The sequence below is a fragment of the Typopeltis vanoorti genome, chromosome 23, assembly GCF_054136105.1.
Source record: "Typopeltis vanoorti isolate ZY-2024b chromosome 23, IOZ_Tvanoo_1.0, whole genome shotgun sequence".
NCBI classification, from domain to species: Eukaryota; Metazoa; Arthropoda; class Arachnida; order Uropygi; family Thelyphonidae; genus Typopeltis; species Typopeltis vanoorti.
Genome location: NC_143571.1, coordinates 14,714,203 through 14,734,540, shown reverse-complemented (window position 1 = coordinate 14,734,540; position 20,338 = coordinate 14,714,203). Strand labels below are relative to the sequence as shown.

The 20,338-nt window shown below is 33.5% G+C and overlaps 1 protein-coding gene across 6 annotated transcripts in view; it reads left to right on the top strand.

Annotated features, from left to right (window-relative positions):
• Positions 1–411: 411 nt before the first annotated feature.
• drn (zinc finger AN1-type doctor no) overlaps positions 412–20,338 on the top strand; it is a 112,859-nt gene continuing 92,932 nt past the window's right edge. For 3 of the 6 annotated variants that reach the window (XM_090412566.1, XM_090412564.1, XM_090412561.1), the window contains exon 1: positions 735–913. The gene's annotated coding sequence lies outside the window, so the exon portion shown is untranslated. The other 3 variants (XM_090412565.1, XM_090412562.1, XM_090412563.1) reach the window with 2 other exon arrangements.

Below are 20,338 nucleotides of genomic sequence, written 5' to 3'. Positions count from 1 at the left end.
ATAAGCTAGGCGATATCTTTAAGGCTATCACTTGCCATCATAATTAAAAAAAAGCATTAAATACGACAATATTTTCTTGATCATCGCTTATAGCCTTATATCTTATGGTATGCTCAACATTTTAAGGATGATTGTGTTAATATTAAAAAAAAAAAAGATTAAATACTTTCCAGTACTAAACATTTACTTTGTGGTGTTTTTTTGAATAGTAAATCCAGTTAAGAACACATTTATTTTCAATGAAATCTACAAGTACTCAATTTTGCAGATCAAGCATATATTTCTTTTATTGTGATAGTTAGCAACATTCGAAAAAAAGTATTGCTTTCACTGCGGTGGTGTTGGCAATACCTGCTCGTATTGCATTTCTGCTCGAGAGTAGATTTTAGTCGTAGTAAGCGTGCAATCTGAATGTCACACCAGGTTGCTTTTAGTTTTTTTTTTTATGATAGCATAGTTTATGAAAACGAACTCGTTTGCCTACAAAACAGTTCTCTTTTTAGTAGTTGACTTGTTTAGTGATGTCACTTATATGCAAATAATTTCCCAAAGGAAGGTCATAGACACGTCGCCTCAATGCCATAGGCTCCAGCCAATCATAATTTTCGTCTTTGTCATGTGATCCTGACTGACTAAAGCTTAAAGTCAGTCCATAAGCTGGTGTACTGTGGATTAAGGAACGAAGTTAGCTTTTATACTTTCAGGGAGGTTACATCGTAGGCCAAACGGTTAGTATATTATATGTGTGTGTGTATTTACTTCGTTCCCACGTTTGGTACATATTCCGTTTAGTGTTCTGAGACGTAGAATACAATTTGAAAATCGTGGAATAAGGCAATTTGAATTCGAAATAGAAGTTGTGGTCGCCATGTTGGGCTTCCTTCAACCTACAGCTGTGTCTACTCTTGTTTAAGTAAGGTATTCTTTCATTAAATAATTACTACAGTAATCTATAAATGACGCTTAATCGTTTGGCGATATCAATATACTTTATCCCTTTCTGAATTATTTGGTATTATGTAGTAGATTGCTAAGCTTTAAATTAACAGTAGTTTTAATTGCAGCTATCGAGCATACCTTGTTTAAACCAAGATCGACGTCACCTTTTGTAGGAGGCCCGAAACAAGCGCTTATTGCTTTATGCCTTCTGACTATACCAACTTGTACATGTTTTTAAGTTTTATTTTTAGTTAAGTATTTTTGACTTTATTATTAGAGGCAAGAATATTACGCAGCAGATATATTGAACTACTTTATTATTTATTATTATTTTTTTCTTTGAACTTTTTTTTTTTTTTTTGCTATCAATGTTAATTTACATGTTCTGCTTTTTTAGTGTACAATAAAACTTGGGGGGGGGGGGACTCATTCATTTGTAGCCTGTAAGGTTGTATTTGATTAACGTAATCGATTCAGAGCCTACGTTTTCATATTGTACTTTGATCATAATGGTAAGTTTAAACTGTAGATTTGGTCTTGCATAACTTTTTAGTGTCAACAAATTTTTTTTCTTTAAAAAAAACTGCTACAAATCGCATTACTGAAAGCTAAACTTAGTCATCAAGTGTGCGAGGGGGAGTCAGTGCTATATCATTTATACCATACAAAATATATACAATTTTTTTTTTTTTTTTTGAAAGGTGGGAGGAAACCACAATTTTCCACTTTAAAAGGAATCAGTGTAGTATCGATCAGGATAGTACTACTTCCAAAAACACTAATTATATGTAAGAAACATTAAATTTTAAAAATTTAGTAACAGCTTAATGTGTGAAGCAGGAATTACAGATCCTAATTTCTTTTTTAAAGCATGCTCATCAATATACTTAGAAATAAGATGTTAAAGTGTTTGAGATTTGAGCTCTGATCAGTTGTAGCATTACATGAACATATTTGATATTTTTGTATCTCATACCACTAGTGTTTAGAATTTGCTAAATCCTGTTCTTACCTCTATTATTATTATTATTATTACATGTCAATTCACGTTTGCTTCAGATTTCATTAGACACCATGCTGTGGTATCTAGTAATTTGCATTTCTTAATGTTTTAGTCAGGCTGAAGTAATAATCCTGTAAATCTGTTGTATGGTAGTACTATTACTAGCTAACAATTTAGATTGCTCAGAAATACACCTTTAGAAATAGAGCACACCTTCAGTCCACTTCAGATATCCCAAAAATGCAGAATATTTGTTGCACATGATGTAAAATTTCATTTACCACCTTTAAAGACATTTGGGAAACAGCCGTTCAAGGGTTTTGATATTGTAGAACAAAGACTAGGCCAACATTAATTAGATATATTTACTTAAAATATTTACTATAACCCTGCTTATTTTAGCTTGCTACTACATGTGCTAGCTAGTGTCTGTTTTGTTTGCTCTGTAGAAATGCCTTCTTTCTCATAAATCCAGAAAGCATTCTTTTTTTTTATTTTTTTTTTTTAGAAATTGTATAGTTAATATATATATATATATATATATATATATATATATATATATCATTTGCTACCACACTTTTGTTTTTGAGTTTAAATAATTATCTAACAAGAACAAACTTCTTTTATCCCTTCTGTTGCTGTTTTATGCCCTTCAAGCAAACAAGTTTCTTCTTGCCACAGTATTAATGTTACTATAGGGTTGGTCAACCTTTCATGTATAGGGATTATTTAAAAAATTAATAAAAAAATGAATTCTGGAATTTCAGGAAGTGACTTCTACTTGCAATGTTTCATGTTTTGCCCACAAGATTGTTAAAAGAAGGTAGTGGGGCAAACTATAAAGGACAAACTTTGTTTCTTTTTTCATTCAGAACGTAAACAGAAAGTGTTGCACAGATGCCTGACTGATTTTTCATCCATTTGGTCATTTCAATTTGCCTGAGGCTGCTGCAGTAAGGAAGGCAAAAAGATAATTTCCCGAGAGTATATGAAGTGTCTACCTCCTTGACGATAATTTTACAAGAGCTGTGGTACTTAACACTAGATTGAATTTTTTTCCTACTTGGAGTTATGTCCATTGTAGCTGATCTGCAGTTGATATGATATTGGAGCATTATGATCTTAATTGTCAACATTTACTCAACTGTCAAAACATCCTTCAAAACTGAAAAGGGAGACTTGCCACAAACAATAGTATACAGGTATCCCTCGATTAAAGCGATTAATTAATCCCTCAATGTTACTGCGTTAATCAAATCTAATAATGGTAAAAAGTACAATTCATCCCTGATCGATTACTGTACTAATAATTCGTTTTATATGGTACTCTTTTAGGAAAGATAAAAAATGAATGCAAAATAAATGTTTAATAAATGCTTGTACCTACATTATTTACTGCAATTTTTTTATCAAAAGAAGTTATCAAGAGTCGTTTGAACAATTTTAGTTTTTTTCTTATCGGCATAAATTCTATGATATAACAGGAAAAAAAGCAATAAAACATAAAGAAAAAACACTGCAAATATAATACATGATGGTACAAATTAAGTGGATATTAAAATGAACATTATTTCATAACCAAACATAGAAACTACAAGAATTTCGTGCCAAATATATAGAAACTACAAGTTTCGGCAGATGCGAGCATAACCAACCTTATGGGCAACCGTAGTAAAGGTGGAGTAAGCTCCAGATCACTTTTGCTTAGTATTTTCCATAAATGTAAAGCACATCTCCTAGAGGACATGTATGATAAATAAGTCTTTGGCTCTCTATTGTAATGCATGATGGTTTATTTAATTTCAGTTACAATCTAAAAATTATTGAACAAAGGTAAAAAAAAAAAAAAAACTAAACCATATTATACTGACATCGGAGGTCGTGGTATTTCTTAGATACAATTTACTGTCAAATATCACAAACCTTTACATAAATGTGTTAAAAACCAAACTGACAGCAAAAAAACAGTGCAGAATATCACTCGTAACATATAAATGCACAGCTACTCGTGACCTCTAAGCTATACACTGAATTGTGTGAAGATATTAAACATTTTGCTTGTATCTGTCAGATCAGCTGCGAGCTCCTCAGGGTTAAAGGCACGTTAATCAAAACTCTTGCCACTTATATCAAGGGATTGCCGCAATTAATTTCGCCACGATAATCAAATCTCATTAAGCAAGGGATACCTGTATATTATATGGATTAAAATGCATCAGTGTAACATATAGATGGAGGGTTACGGTAGATGGTGAGTTGCAGTGTAGTGCCCCTTTTGTTATGACACTTTGAAGGCGTCATTAATAAAGTGAGCATATTTAATTAGGCTATCAGATACCATAGTATTTAAAGACGTTCTCTGTCAAAAATTTCTTTTGTTTTAAAGATTAAAAATAGTTAATCAGATTACAAATGCAATTTTGGAATATGCATTCGTTGTATTGAATTTGTTCAGTATTAATGCTATATAGCAACTTAAGTTTAACCTGACTGAAGTATGTTTTTTGGCCTTTTTTCTTGAGCTAGGATTTTCAGATATGGCAAATTGGCTATAAGTTATATCGATGTTTCTTAAAACAAGAAATTTTTCAGGCTCTTTCTTCCTCTTAATATTTAGCTCTTTGCAAGTTAAAATACATTATTTCAATGGCAGACCACAAAGAAAATGTTGACACAAGGCCTTGCATAGCATGGTAACATCAGATAGAATTGCAGTGTTATGCTTTGAACAGAACTTGAGATGCATTTGTGAAATAAGTCACTAGTTTTGACAGGCATTTTGCTAATAAGGTTCTACATATATCAGCATGCTCTTCTAGGATGATTCAAATCATGCCTAGGATTTTAGGCATGATTTAATTTGGACAAATTTTAAACATTGCACCTGAGAAGACTTTTTTTTTTTTTTTTTTTTTTTTTAAGTAAAAGCTGTATTGGAACACATTCATTTGTCAAGCAACATTCTCCTTTATAATTCTCAAGAAAAATCAAGTTTTTTTTTTTTTGAACTGAATCTTGCTCAAATATTAAATTCTTTTTGTCATTTAAGAATTGTATTAAGTGCCCTACAGTGACCGCGCGGTTAGCCTAGTGGCTTTGCGCTTCGCAACCATATGACTGGGGAAGGAGTGTCCCAAGTTCGATTCCCGTTGTAGACGTGAGGAATTTGAGGATCTTCCTCAGGCATAGCCAAGTTAGCCGGTCTTGGGCGCGGTCAGTAGGATTTTTTCCGCCAGTTTATCTGGTGTTTTTCATCCCGCAAACAGGCAAACCGGCCCCGTGAACATACACCTCTACAGTCAAAAATATATCCCCCCAGTGGCAGACCAGGCGACGGGTCGGTTGGGAGTAGTACTAACAAGTAGTCGCATCTAAGTAACACGCGGACCCTGCATAGGAAGCGGGAATAACGCGAAGAAGAAGAATTAAGTGCCCTACAGTCAAATTAGCTTTAAACATTTCTTTTTAAATCCGAGATGAACAAGGGACAGGATACTAATTTGAATATGAATTTGGTCTCGAGAATAACTGCTTGTCTCTAGATTGTAATGTTAAATTGGTCTGATTCATCATGTCTACAAATGGTCAAACTCTTATCGACTAGGACTGTATTTTACAAATAGCATGTGTTCAGTTTATACATTGATCATCTCATTTTTTGAATTTTTCATTTATAAAAGAACCTTTTCTGGATTACAGAAATACTTAAAATACATGTTAGAACTTCATACTTGGTGAACAATTCTTTATTAGTTTTAAAACTAATAGTTTTATTATTCACTTCTTGCAGTATTCTGATGTCTTGATTCAGAATTTCAGATTAAATTTAAGTGGCATTTGCCACACAAATCTTGTACCTGCCCTTTTGTTTACGTAGTCTTTGTATATTATTGAATTCTAAGCTTGGTAATGTTTTTTTTCAGCAGTAAGAACATAGTACATAAATCCAAAGCAGTTTTAGCTATGCATATAATATTTTGCAAGAAAGTGCATAAGTATTCATGAGACATGCCAGTGTTTCCTTAACTGGTTATATAAAGTTGGAGCTTTTTAAGTTAATTTTTGTACTTAGGTTACTCCCTAGTTTTTATGAACTTCTTAATCTGGTATTAACATACTGATCACAACTAAACATTCCTTTCTAATTTAATTCAAAAGATATGTTGCTGGCACTTCTAATACTTTGTCAGGACACCTCTCTGAAAGATTATCATTTTGTTATAACCTCCCTATTGTAAAAATTGACTAGTTATGAAGTGTAGTTATTTGCATTCATCTTGACTTTTTTGGAAAAAAAATCTCTAGAAAACTTCTCAGCTGCATTCAGCAGTAAGTCTTGCTCCCTTAATGTCAAAACTTCGAAGTCCTAATTGCAATACATGCCCAAATAAAAGATGACATCCTTGGTGTCAAGAATGGTGAAACCTTTTTTGTGCAGAGCATTGCAGCAAAAGCATAGTGAGGTTGGTCTTCTTCTAAACTTAATTTTGTTATTGTAGGCTTTTTTTTTTATTTATGGTAAACCTAATGTAATTTTAAATAACTTGCAAATTTTATAAACTAATAATTCTGATCATGGAATCATGTCAGTAAGCCAACATCAAGTGCTGAAGTTTGGCTTATATTGTTAGGAAAATTAATGTAGTTTTTTGCAGGTTTGAAAGATTTACCTTATTTGAGTATATGGTAAAAGTTTCAGTTCAGTTTTGTTTATTAAGCTTGGATTAGCAAAACAAGTTTGCATGTGAAATCTTTGCAGCCATGCTATTTGTACAGAGCAGTTGTGTTTTTGCATTCCATAATACACTGCTCTTGGGTGTCATGCATTATGGTGAGAATTGCTACAGTTCTCATTATTGAAACTGGAGATGTCAAGCTGTCTTCATAACAAAACTTTTTTTTTCCCTCCTCTCCATAGAGTAGCAAATTGGTATACAAGATTCTGATCTGGATTTTATCTTATAGAATTTGAGACTATATGTATACTACTTCCTAAGCTGTTAACACTCTAACTTTAATTCAGAATGTTGTAATGACAGTGAAAATTCCCTACTTTGTCTGGCTCCCACAGAAATCGTGAAAGTCAAACTAGTCTGGGTAAAGTCTTGCCATAATGCATGGTACAAACATATCTTAGTGTGCTGTAAAGAACCTTCTGGAAGCTACTCCAGAACTTAATTCATTTGAGACAGTATTAAATTGTAATTTTTAGGTTTGTATGTTTTTAATTAAAATAGTGTTTTTACATTCACACTTTACCCTTGTCACTGACTTTTAGTTCCCTTTTTAAACATGACTGTTCAAAATAGGCAGAAAGATATACCACAAGCGGTACTTTCTTTCTTATTAAATACTTCTTGATTTAGCTGCCTAGTTTAAATTTTAAACACATTTTTTTTGTTGCTGAAGAATTCTGATGATTAACTAGAGTATTAGTGCTTCTTTCAAGTTGCCTGAATGTCCCTCCCCCACAAAAAAAAAAAAAAAAAAAAAAAAAAAGAATTTTTTGGTATGCTTAAAATCATTAGTTTTCTAATAAAAATGTTTTTTTTTTCTGTACACCTTGAACAAACTATTAATGGAACTAGTCAATTATATCAGTTTATATTACATTCTTGCTCTGGATGCAAATTTTCATTTAAGTGAAACAAATTAACATTTTTGTTTTAGGAAAAGCAATAGTTATTAGATAAAATACTAAACTTTAGTGGAAGCCATTGAAATAATTTCAAAATGAAATTAGGAAAAGCTGTCTATGGCTTTGAAGATCCCAATTAAAGGTCCTTAATAGAAGAAACAGCTCACATTAACTTTGTTCTTTAGATGATTATGTACCAGGTGTTGACATTGTAGGATTCATATTGGGGTTGGTAAGCAGAAATTCTAGAGGAGGTGAATTTAGAACTAGCAAACACCTGATGGATTTCTCTTCAGGACTTATAGCTAAACAAGTCATGGGAAAACTTCAGTAAGAATATAAAATAAATACCAGGAGGTGAGAATGTTCTGGAGGTGTTGAAAAAAGCTTAGAAATGGAGGGAAGAGTACTATGAAAGGAATCAGATGATAAAGGTGACATTAAAACTGAAGATAAAGATTCTAGAGAATTTGCACTCATTACTTTGAAAGACTTTAATGAAACAAGCAGTGAAAGAACAATAGTTCATATTAAATCATGAATTCCTTTTTCAAGAAAAAACATAAGTGGACATGGAAAAGTCCAAATGGAAAAACTAGTGAAATTGACTTTATCCTCAGCAATAAGAATGCTCTGTTATAAATACCTTCAACATTTGGAAGTGACCATCATATGGTATACAGTAAAATCCAAATAAACTGCCAGAAAGAAAGAAAAATGTTTAGAAGATCAAAGCAAAACATAGATGTACACCAACTCAACAGTAAAAAAAGATATATTCCAACATGAACTAAATCAATTTAAACATTTCATTATAGATGACAGTGCTCATCTATCAGAAAATAATGACATTACCCAAAACCTTTTACAATACTCACTTGAAATAGCTGGTACCACAGAACAGAAACAAAACAATTTCTGAAAAAACAAAACAGCTTATGAAGAAATGAAACAATCAATTAACCTACAGAATAAAATTGAATACACTGAATTGTGCAAACGATCAGAAAACGTATCACAGAAGAAATAAGAAAATACAACAAACAACTGTAGTCTCAAAAAAACCAAACAATTGATGAACAGCAATAAACAGATGGTTGCAGTCAAATTACAAGATGGGACCATCACCAGAGACAGATTTGCTATAGCAAAAAGAGTTGAAGAATTTTACTCAATATTATACCAAATGATGAATTAAATGAAAACAACTACAAAACAGCTGAAGTACCACAGATTCTACCACAAGTTATGTGGAGCATCCAAAGCTTGCAAAATGGGAAAGCTGCAGGTGAGGATGAAGTTTTAGCAGAACTTCTAAAAACAGGTGGAGAAATAATTTACAAACTCTTAGCAACACTATTTACTTTATGCCTGAAGAAAAATGATGTACTGAGAACATGGAATTCTGATACATAAAAAGGTGAGGTAGAAGACTTGACCGACCTAATAATGTTTACTTATATGACTAGACCTAGCACAACCAAAAGAACGGGCAGGCTTTCGAATGGTTTTAGTACAATGGACAATATTCAAGTTGTACAGCAGATTATTGAATGGTGTAATGAATATCAATTATCACTGTCTTGGTTTTATTGACTGAGGATGCTTTTGATTCACAAAAAACTTGTGTAATACTTAAAGCATTACAAAACCAAGTGGTGAAGCCATTCATCAGGACCATCAAATCAGCATACACCAATGCCACAGCAACAATCATTTCAATGGAAACATCTCTACTGTAGAAATACAGAGAGGTATAAGACAGGGTAACACAATATCTCCAAAATTATTCACAGCATGCCAAGAAGAAATATTCAAACTTGATTGGAAAGGGAAAGGTCTGAAGATAAATGGAAGATATTTAAGCCATTTATGCTTTGCAGATGACATAGTTATCTTTACTTCAACTGCGCATGAACTACAAACTGCTAATAAACAGCTGGCCTAAAGATGAATCTAAAGAAGACTTACGTTATGTTCAACCAGAAATAATAAAAATCAATGAGGAAATTAAACGTGTAGATCATTACATATACTGTACTTAGGACAACAGATATCAGTGGAACAAAATACCATGGACGAAATTAAGGTGTATGATGCTTGGGTGGAAAGCATTTGGAAAATTGCATTCAATATTCAAACGCCAACTACCATTTATGCCTGAAGAGAAAAGTTTTTAACCAGTGTATTCTTCCTATATTGACATATGACTGTGAAACATGGACACTAAATGCAAAGGAAATTCAGAAATTAAGAACAACACAATAGTATGGAAAGAAGTATGCTTAGTATCACAAGACTGGATCACAAAAGGAATACGTGGATAAGGAACCAAACAAAAGTGTCTGACATCCACAGGAAGAGTGAAATACCTGAAGTGGCATTGGGCTGCATATTGCTCGAAGACAAGATCAATGATAGACAAAAGTACTGGATTGGATTCCACAAGAGAAATGACTACGACACTGACCTAAATCACAGTGGATTGATGATGTCATCAGATTTGCAGGAGTGACATGGGAAAGAAGAGCCATGGACAGACAAGTTTTGGGGTAATCTTGGGAAGGCCTTCATCCAGCAGTGGATAGCAATAGCTGATGATAATTAATGCTTTGAAATAGTTTTATGTAAAGTCTGAAATGGTTAAAGGCAACTAGAGCAGATGGTATTCAACCAAAAATACCAAAATATGGAGGTATAAAAGTTCTGTCATGACTAATTAAGAACCTGGTCAGAAGGTTGATTCTAGATAATATGAAATTATGAGAGCTCTATTCCAATCTATAGGGGGAATAAAGTTGAATCTGAGAATTAAAGGAATTTGTCTACTAAGTATACTATATAATTATGTGAGCATACTTGAAGGGGTAAGTAAAATTGTGGAAGAAAAACTTGAACAAGCCAAGTTCATGCCAAATAGAGGTTGAGATCAGATCTTCACTTTTTGAGAAATCATGATAATATAATAAGATCTGTATTATTTAAGTTTCATAAAGCTGGAGAAGGCATATGGCAATGTGCCCAGAGAAAAGCTTTTCAAAATTACCATTATATGGTAAATGGAACATTTATACAGAGCATACATAGTCTATATTTAACCATGCTACTGTCCAAGATGTATATATACGTCCAGGTTATCATGGATGCGAAGTGCATATTAAAATTGTAATACCATTGATATTACATTGAAATATATGATGGATATGAAACGTATGAGAATGCGTATTTGATCCATAACGGCTGGTAAGGTGGTTAAGTTAAGTCAGCAGTTGGAATTGAAGGAAGTACAGGAAGGTGGTCTTATGTAAAATTAGATGCAGTGTAAAGGTGCACACCATCTTCATTTTTATTCAGATCTGTATCTATATAGATTGCATTTTGGAAAGAAAAAAAAAATAGTGGCATTAATCTTAATATTAGAATCTGAGATCAAATTTAGTTCTTTGCTTTATACAGATGATATACTCTTATAAACATATGTAGGTGCAGGTCTCCAGGATTGTCTAAATTGAATAACAGCTATAACTTTGGCATGAAAATCAGCGCAATAAAAAAAGACCAAAACTATGAGAATAGGCGGGCAGAAAAAGACCTTTTACTCCCCCCCCCCCCCCAAAAAAAAAAAAAAGAAATGCGTGCGGTGCAATTTTGGATTAGGATTTGAATTTCAAAGTTCCAAAAAGTGTCTATAGAACTTCCGCTGCTTTCAACTTTTTCAAAATGCACGTAATCTGATCATTCAATGATCTGATTACGTGAATGGCTTCACCTCATGAAGACTGTCAGAAAATTGAAGATCCATTTTAGTACAGCTTATGTATTTTATGGCTTGCCAAAAATGCATAAAGGAGTTCCACTCAGACCTGTAATCGACTGCATTTGCTCCCTCATCTATTGCTTAAGAATTTGGCTATCTTTCTGACAAATAAATAATCTTTAACCCTACACACCTCATGGTCAGCTTCAGTATGCAGTCCTTGTTTATCATTGTACCTCTGGTTAACACTCTTCAACTCCAACCTTTGTTTTGGGTTTGATATAGATTTTTATCTATATCAAACTCTAAAGAATCTTTTTTTTTTTTTTTAAACCAAAATTAACAACCTTCCTTGACATCTTCCTTTCCTTCACCCTTTCTGTTCACTGTAAGTAAACCTGCTTTCACAGGTTGCTACATAAAACCTTCAGCACGTCATTAATCTAAAAAAAAAAAACTCGTTCAAATCCTTGCTCAACAGAGAGCACATGTTATCTCCTCTAATCCTAAAGGTCTAACAAGAATTGAGCATTATTCAGTGCATCATACTACAAAATGGCTTCACCTCAAAGTTTAAATGCATCTTGGACTCTTATAAGCCCATCCCCAAAAACCATGAACCTATACGGCAAATCCTTATCCAATACATCACAAGTATCATACTATTGCTGAGATCCTGTAAAGATAGTTTTAGTCCTGACATTTTTCCTTATCAACAAATCTCTGCTTGGTTACCATCTATGAAAGACAAATCCCTTTCTACCTCCCTGGTGTTATTTATTATTATGTGACACCTCCAGGGAATCCAAGGACTGATCCATAGGAGGGTAGTCCACTCTATTTCGCTAAATGCATCTCACCCTCTCCACTACTACTTAATTCTCCTACTACAACACTAGTACTATCACCAACAACAGTATATTTTTTGTCCGTAAATTGCTTGTGTTCTGAACGCCGATTTGTCTGCGAGTGAAAAACCAGAGTTTCTGGGAGAAAAAACCCTACTAGGCTCAATTTACTGAAACATTTTAATTTTTCATTTGAGCCATGAATGTCAAATATATAACCCAAAAATAGGTAGTTCTAAAAAAAAAAAAAAAAAAAAAAAAAAAAAAAAAAAACGACTATTAAACTCGGACTAACTTTATATAAGGCTGTTCAAAGTTTATTTTTCACTTGGTTAGAGTATGATAAATTTAGTTTAATCGTTTATCCAAGTGTGAGCAAACAAAGTTTGCGCCTGAAAGTATCTTCAGGACTGGGGTAAGGTGGTACAACACCAGGCAACTCGTTGCAAAGGTGGAGCAAACTACCAACACTCCTGTCTCAGTATCTCCTATAATGCAAAACACATCTCCTTGCGGATATGCCTAATGTTATGCATTAAGGGAAGGGCCACTACCCAGACTAGTTTCGACCTTTATTGAGGTCTCTTCAGTGGGAGCCAGGCCCAAGTTGAGATACCAGGCAGAAGCATTAGCATGTCATCTCTACCTATAGGAGTTGCCAAATGGTGTGCCACCCTTTTTTAATAAATTACTCTGGATTTATAGAAAGATGTTCAAAGTTTATTTTTCACTTGGTTAGAGTATGATAAATTTAGTTTAATCCTTTATCCAAGTGTGAGCAAACAAAGTTTGCGCCTGAAAGTATCTTCAGGACTGGGGTAAGGTGGTACAACACCACCCACTGAAGAGACCTCAATAAAGGTCGAAACTAGTTTGGGTAGTGGCCCTTCCCTTAATGCATAACATTAGACATATCCGCAAGGAGATGTGTTTTGCATTATAGGAGATACTGAGACAGGAGTGTTGGGAGCTTGCTCCACCTTTGCAACGGGTTGCCCTGGTGTTGTACCACCTTACCCCAGTCCTGAAGATACTTTCAGGCACAAACTTTGTTTGCTTACACTTGGATAAAGGATTAAACTAAATTTATCAGCCTTTATATAAGGCTAATGTTTATTTGTGCTATATGTTCATGTAGTAACTTAAATCATTTCTGGGCTTGAATAATTTGTTGTGATGTGAAATTAAATTTAATAGTAAAACTTAGAGTAAATTAAACTGATCACTTGCTGTTTTTCGTCTTTACTACGTTTCACATGAAGACTTGGGAGCCTTATTAATGAAATTCTAACCTGTGTAGTGTTGTCTATGAATGAACATTTCATAATGTTTACAAAGATTGTAAACATGCTACCTTAGCTATAGGTAGTTAAAGGTTGAATAATTTGGAAACCCTGTTCTAGAGACCAGTCTTCATGCCCTTTAAGTGACATTTTGTCACTAAAAGCATAACTTGTATTTATAACTTCTGTTACATAATCAAGCAATTTGCATGAATGCAAAATTGCAATTGCATAACTTGTTACTGGAGTTTCGTTTTACATTTGAAATAAGTTCTAATGTGACAGAATTCAATAAAATTTTGTCACGTGACTCCATCAGTTTATTTGGGTTTTGTTTCCCAGGTCTTCAAACCTGTGTAATAATCCTTACTGTGAATTAAGGAATGCTTCTATTTTTATGTAGACTGGGAACTTTGTCATTGCACTTTTTCAGGTCTCCACTAAACTAGATGATGTTCTCATGCTAATGAAATTTATCTCATCTAAAGATAACCACAAACATCCATACTCCTGGCAGGATTTCAATCCACAACCTGTTGGTTAAAGAATAGATATGTTAATCATTTGGCCAACCAGGCTTATGACTTAGGATCATTATGAAAAATTTTTCAGTTAGACCACCTTAGGGCAAAACAAAGTGGCAGTATTCATGGTATTTTTATTGCATAATAGTGAAATGCATTTCAATTTCATGGTAGCAGTCTAAGTGGTAGATGATTTTCATTGCCCAGTATGAAATCACTAGCCTATCTACTAAAATCAAGTGGCATGAAAACTATCTAGAACAGGGCTCTCAAATTATTTAATCTTCATAATTATCTATAGCTAGTGTTAGTTTGTAATCTTGCGTGATTGGAAATACCTAACTGGTTTCACTGCATTTTTTACAATGTATATCCCATCAAAGTTTATTATAAACTTATTTACAATAAACTTTGAATGGGCTTGCTTTTACTAGAAATTTTCTGCTCTAGACACTTCTCAAATCAGGTGATGAAAACCATCCCACCTAAAGATTAATAAAAGCTTGTCACTGAGATGCACTAGATCAACACCCCTCTTTACTTTCTCCTTTCTTTTATTTCGATTTATTATATTAAATATGTAGCTATCAGTTCTTGTAATCAAAGTATCAGATGGAAATCATAACTCCTTTGGTTCTGTAAGAAAAGAACCATAGGTTTTTAATATCTGAGCATGCAGTTATTTTGCACATTTTTTTTTGTATTGCTATCTCAGCTGAGCTAGGAATGATGTTTTGATTTTTTGTAAATAAAACTTGTTTTTAACTTTAAGTCTCTTCTAGTAAGCTGGACAAATGGAGATGTTATGGGGCTCTTGGTTGTTTCAACCTCTCTCTTCTGGAGTTATGGCATGGTAGTATTTATGGTTAACTTCACTGTTGTTTAGCATTCAAAACAGATTAGTTTATGAAGCTGCACTAGATAATGTCAACATTGTAGTAGAGTACTGTTTACTTTATGCACTTATTGGTTTGTTCTTATTTAAACTTATTTTATAGAAAAAATGCTTGCAATAACTGAAAACCAAGGGATTAGTGCAACATAACTATATTTGTATTTTATCATATTCAAAGTTAACTTATTTGTCAGGTCTGGTTTTGATCTGTTATGAAAGCACCTTAACTGCATTGGTATCTTTCTTACCATTTATATTTTAAAAAAATACAAAAGGGATGGTTTTTAAAGTAAATGCAATTAGTGATTGTTTACTCTCATCCATTTAATAGTATGTTCACCTTTTTAACAGCCTTCAGAATAATCCATGTTTCTTTCCAACTTTGAAAAAGTCCAAAGATTTTGTTTTTGAATGAAGTCATATAGTAGTCTCTCCTTCTTTCCCTTTTCTAATTTATTTCAAGGACTAAATAATCCAGGATATAAGGGAGGCAGAGAGCTGTTCTTTGCAAAGGATACCTGTCAATGCATGAGCACATTTTATTTATTTTTTTTTTTACCAAAGTGCATATTTTTCTTTCCCATCTGAAATTATGATTTTCACATAATCTATTTGCACATAACCTTTCTTGCAGAGTATTATTCAGACTCTTGAATTGGTGTCTTCCATTCTCTTTTGCTTATCACTTTCAGGAACAAAGTGATAATTGGTGTTCATTACCAATGACAATGATCACTAGGAATTAAGAGGGAATCCAAGGTCATTGCAGTTGGCACAGCATGGGTTTAAGGAGTTCAGTTTCCCTGGTCATTGCTTATCAGTCATACATGTTTCATGGTTTTTACATTGCATTTTGCTGATGCCAGTTCCCATGTAGGTGTGTGTGCATACACACACCTGTGGCTGGACTGTCCAGAGGTCTAACCAGGAAAGAACAAGTTTTTCAATGTTACATTCCAAATGGAACAGTCAGAACGTTTTTTCCCTCAAACCAAAAACTAATTCAGTTAGATATGCAAATATATATAAAAATAGCATGCATATTGGAAACATAATAGGAAGTAAAGAAACTTAAAACAGCTGTAGCAATAATATGGGGATTTTCAAAATGAAATAATAGAATGGAATATGCATCTGAAAGAATACTGACAGAAATATAAGATCTTATAATATTTAAATATTGAACAACAGGCTAATCTGGAGTAAAATTGTTGATAGGAAGTTAATATGTAACTTTTCATGTATTCTCATAAGATCCTGTTACACCTCCTGAGGGTATATGTCAGGAATTTGATAAATACCGAGATTTAGTTATTTTAAAATAACTAAATATAATCAGTGCCTATGGCCCTGAAGGAGGAATGCTAATAAAAAAATTTTAATTTTTTGAAACCATTTGGAGAACTTAAATAAATCAGCTAGATTAATATTGGCAAGAGACTCCAATCCTAGAATTGGACAATAATATAATACTAGGAACATGTGAGATTCAATAAAACAAACTCTGTGACAAAGTGTAATTTTTTATTAACAAATTTAGAATAGTATTTTCTGTAATCATTCAACATGCATAAAAAAAAGGAAATAAGATAGCAAATGTCTCCCTTTAGATTAGATTCGATAATAAATAGAACTGGAAAATCCAATGAAATATAAGAACTTCCATGAAGTATGTAGACATCACAAGAGGTCCCTAACCAATACCTGTCATTTTGATTTGAACTCCTTTACTAATAAGGCACAACTGATGTTGACAAATAATTCCACTAATTCACCACTCTTCAAGCAAAGAAATTTAGTCCTCACCTTTACTGACTATACTCTTACTTAATTTCCAGGGATCACCTAGTTTTAAACTTGCTGTATCCCTGGTCTCACACAATCATTATATTACTAGTGCCACTTTAATGTTTCTTAATGACTTCCAGCTTTTCCTCTAACGTAATTTCTTTTCTTTTTATTATTGCCACTTTCTTTATCAGTCTCTCTTTTCCATATCAGGGGTTGAATATAATAAAGCCTTATGATTGATTCTCTTCTGTCAAGACAGGTTGAGTACTTCATGAGTCCATCTTCTCTTAATCCTGCGGAGGTCGCGGTCGAAAAAATTGCAGCGGAGGTCGCGTGTATCTGAGATACATTCGTTACTAGTATGTGCTAAAATAAGATAAAACTTTAAAAAAAAACACTGCAAATATAATACATGATGGTTTATTTTCAGTTATTACAATCTGGAAATTATTGAACAAAGAAAAAGAAACAACTAAACCAATACTAGACTGACATCAGAGTTCGCAGCATCTCTCAGATACAATTTACTATCAAATATTACTTTTGCATTCGACTATCATTCTTATCATCAGACTCGAGTAACAAAATCGCTGAATCTCTTCAACATGATTGGATTATCCAATCGATATATTTTTCCAGCCGTTTTCAACAGTAAATAAAAATAATAAAACTAAACCAATACTCTACTGACATCGGAGGTTGCAATATCTCTCAGATACAATTTACTATGAACTATCACACACCCTTTACATAACAAGTGTTAAACCAAAACTTGCCGCATAAACAGTGTAGAATATCACTCATAATATATGCATGCACAGCTACTCATGACCTCCAGCAAGAGCATAGTTTGCACTTGCGATGATAGCATTTGAGTCAAATGCCGAATGTTGCCTGCCACTGCCCACTGGCTGCTACATTGAGTGGTGCAGATTGGTGACAAAGTTTTGCGTAACATAAAAAAATCGCATTAACTGATTAATCACAAGCTTAAACCAGGAAACAGTATCATTTCATTCAATCGTGCTAACTGATTATTGCACATATCGAATTTGCGTTAAACGAGGTTTTCCTGTACATGTGCTATTTTTTGTTATGAAGCCAATAGAATTTAACAAGTCAATACAGGAAGGCCTCTTTTTACAATGGGGAGGGGTAGATTCTTAGCCCATTGTTCATAAAGTGAATGCATAAATTGAGATAAAATTCTTTTAAATGAGACTGGTTTCTTCCATATAAAAACAGACCTTGACAAGTTAAATGCAGTAATTTTGCACTTTTTATAAAGAATTACAGATTGAAGTTTGGGTGGTACTGTGGAGACAGCACATGATAAGTCTTTGTTTCATTAACTTAGAGAAGACTTTCAACAAAGTAATTCTAGTACTTTCAGGATGTCCTTTGTCCAAAATGTATACCTTAGCAACATTTCAACTGATATTGTCATTTGTTCATATAACCAATCTGTTCAAATCAGCATGCAGAGATTCTGTATCTGCATATAATCGAATACTACTCAATATCAAGTATCCTGTCCTCAGTATTAACAGGTTAAACACTGGCTCAAGTATAAAACCCTGTAGTACACTATTAGTCGCCCTTTTCAAACTTGGCACTACCATATATTATTGATATCTGTCAGTCCCTCTCCAATCCATGTTGCATTTCATTTTGTAAACCCTCTCTCTGTATAACCTCTAGTGAAGTCCTGTCAGATGCCTTGGCAAAATGCACAAATTATCTATTCTCCTTATCCACCACTACCACTCTGCAAGAATGAATGGATTCATCTAATGTGCTGCATTAGTCTTTGCTTGCCCTTAAATAATAGAATTGTTCTCTTTCCACTCGTGAATTATGCAAGTGCGACGGCTTAACTTTTTGCACATCGCATTCCTTTAGCACCCATGCTTATATCTAGTCATACCACTGTATTTGAGTTTGGCCCTTATAACAGCTTTGCCACTAACTCATCTATCTCCTTTTGTCCAGTTCCTCCCTGACATTCAGAGAGCTAATGACTTGTGTCTGTTTTTGATGTCTGTTGACTTGTTATAAAACTTTTTTTCATAATTTCTTTCTCTAGTGGTTATTGCTTGCCTAACCCTGTTCTTCTTAATGCTTCAGTCTCAATATGCTTAACATCTTTGCTGCCAACTAAGAATATACTCAGAGGTAGATTACTGACCTCCTATGCCAAGCATGAGTTAACCCATAGTATAAGCATGTTAATTTGGACCCTTGGTTTGTGAATAAAGCGGAGAGCACGTCTGGGGCTTGATAAAAGGAAAATAATTTCGGCAAAAGTATAGTATATTATAAGGGGTATTGTTGCGTAGACTACGTATTTATTAATGCAAATCAAACAATTTTTTGGAGTTTTTTCAACATATATTTATATACGATATATCGTCTGTAGGATTATAATCATCTTCGGAATCGGAACCAAATAATTCGTTCCATTCGTCATTGCTCATATTAGCATAAGCTTCTAATTCTTCATTAGTAAGCTTTTTTACTGGCCATGGTGTAATTGAAGGTTTTTATTTAGCTAATTTTAAATAATTCTAAGACTAGATGCAATAAACCTTACTGCACTGAATGCTGAATGTCGCTGACTCTGAACTCAAGTTACACAGTCGTCATCGCATGTGAGACATAGGTGGGGGTGATAAGAGATTACTTGTAGTTGGCATACGAAACAAAATTCTGTGTGATAAGCCAGCTACGAGATAACTCATACTGATCTTGCAAAAATGCTTGGCTTGCGGTAACAAACTATGTCCGAGGAGCGTGGCAGCGAACGTGTTAAGATGGAGGATCCATATCTACTTTATGCAGCCTTTGCTTGAAAATATTTGTCACATTTAACTCCTATGTGACATTTTCCTAACATACACAGGAATTAGAAGGTGACAGCATAGCTGCAAATTGCTATCTCAATTTATTAGTCATTTACCTTAGTTCCATGTATATCCTTTAGTCAGTGCTAATGCATATTGATGGAAGATAGTTTTCACTGTCTTCCATCACAGGCTGAGTGATTTCATGAATTTGTTTTCTTGTCTTGCATACTTACTCCCCCCCTCTCCCCATTAGTCTATCTCCAAAGTTCAAATTGCCCATAGTGATAGTACTTGCATCCGTAAGATTTTGTCTTCCTCTTCAGATGAACGAAGTCTATAGAATACCCATTTCTTTTCTATTCATACCACCATTTGGAAATTTCTACTCTGGTTGGAATTTTTATTTTAATATAAATTTAATAATATAAAAATAAAAATTTTTATCCTTATCCTGCCCTCTGAAAATTAAAGATACCAAGAAATCATATACAGTCATACCTCAATTAACGAAGAGGCGTTCCACGAAATTACTTTAAGCAAAACTTCATTCTCAGAGGTAAAAATACTATGGCCATAATAGGGATACATTTGTACTTAAGAAAATGAAAGACTTTTTTTGAAAAAAAAGAAAAGCTTTATTAAATAAAGCCCAATATTACATGCCTAACGAAGATAAAATCAAGACATCTAAAAATACTTCAAAATTTATGCTTCTTTTTTTTTTCCTCTTTCATTTTCTTTCTTCAAAATTCTTTCTTTGGCAAAACCTCGTTTCACTTCTGGACAAAAATGGTTAACAAACTAATCAGTAAAT